Genomic DNA, 1,926 nt, shown 5'->3' with positions numbered 1-1,926 from the left:
CTGCCGCTAAATACATCCTTTACGACAACGCTCCCAACGAGAGAAGATTGGGACAATGGGGTAATGGACAATAGATGTGTCAGAATCTATACTGATGATTCCAAGCTCAATAAACACATGGGTGGAGGCCTTCACTCTAAGCAAATGAGTTCCAACATTTCCTTCCAGCTACCGGAACAATGTAGCGTATTTCAAGCTGAAAGTCTGACTGTCAGGGAAAGCCTGTTGGTCTTAAAGAAGAGTGTTCTCACCACAAGAGAAATAAAAATATATTCAGGTAGCTAATCGGTCCAGAAATCATTACAATCACATAATACATATTAACTCGAAGACAGTAAAAGAATGTATCGACGTTTTGACAGAACTATCACAGTACTTTACAATGAACCTGCTCTGGGTACCTGGTCTCAGCGATATAGAAGGTAACTGCAAAGCAGATGAACTAGCGAGATTGGGTACCACATTGTCTATTCAACGAGATTAAGCGAACATACCTCTAGCATTTTGCAAGCTACTAATAGACAAACACACCATCAAATCTGCCAACATGCTATACACTCAGTCCCTGACCAGTGTAACAAGTAGGATGACGTGGTCAGAATGGAACATGGGCCGCACAAATCGACTGCTTAAACTGACCAGGAAGGACGTGAGAAATCTTTTTGGGGTTCTAACAGGGCACTGTCTTATAGGCAGGCATGCCAGCAGACTGGGACCACCCTATAACGACTACTGCAGAAGTTGTAACGACATTGAAGAAGAAGAGACTATAGAACACTTTCTATGCGGGCTATGTCATGGCTCTGGGTAGAAGAAGGTTCAATATTCTAGGAAAACGTTTTTTGAATAACTTGGTAGAAGTAGCCAATTTAAAACAAACAAGAACTGTTAGATACATTAAAGCGACAGGCCGGTTCAAAAAAGACAATGTAGATACCTCTCCCTGGTCGTATCACAATAGGCATACCTACCTAACTGCACTGATACTAAAAAATAATTATTTATTTAAAAAAAATTTAGTTGCAATCTCTCAAACTGCTCCGAAATATCAACACAATTAATATAACTTCGAACGTGTTAGTGCAAACTACCATTGCATCCAGTCTTTTTTGTTCTACTCTTTAAACTTTGACAAATTTTCATTCAGAATAGATGTTAACTATCGTGTTTCGGCAATCGAAAATTCCACTAATCCGCTCAAATTATTAGGATTAAATCTAGCAGTTAATCCGCTTAGTTGCCCTTAATTCCTGAGATAACTCCGAATTAAGACATTAATCCCCATCAACGCCACCGTCTGCGCTATAGCACGCTATAATGCAATTTTCGATTATTAGACAAAAAACAACACATTAATTCTGCTATACCGCAGAAACATCAGGATTCCGATCACAATATAATATTTCGTTGTCGGTTCTAAAACAGGGGCAAGAATCATGTGATCTCGGTATAATGCTGAAAATTAATACTGCCAGTCATCAATCGCAACAATCTAAAATCAGTGTTTGGCTAGCAAGAGATAAAGACCATTTACCACTAGATACTGATTGACGACAGTTCCACCCTCCGATGAAGAAGCTACGAACGATGAGCAAAAATTTAAACGTGAAGACACTACCAGAAATGTCAGTACCTGCATAAAATGAGTAGATGAAAATAAACTTGAGTTGGACAGTTAGACTATTCGTAGACTGTTCGCCAAATTTGTGCTGCATATTTCAGGGAACAGGAATAGTTCTTCAGATATTGAACAAAACCCAATCCAACAGCTTTTATATTTATCTTTTTATTTTGATATATGAGGATGTATATATAAGACTTGGTCATTTACAGTGCACGAACAAGTATTACGTTATAAAATTCAAAATCAAATTCTTAAATCTATCGTTTATCAAATAATGGCACTAAATTTAAAACCAAAAAGTT

This window comes from Anastrepha ludens, chromosome X, assembly GCF_028408465.1.
Source record: "Anastrepha ludens isolate Willacy chromosome X, idAnaLude1.1, whole genome shotgun sequence".
In the NCBI taxonomy this organism is placed as follows: domain Eukaryota; kingdom Metazoa; phylum Arthropoda; class Insecta; order Diptera; family Tephritidae; genus Anastrepha; species Anastrepha ludens.
Note: the sequence above shows the minus strand (reverse complement) of the source record.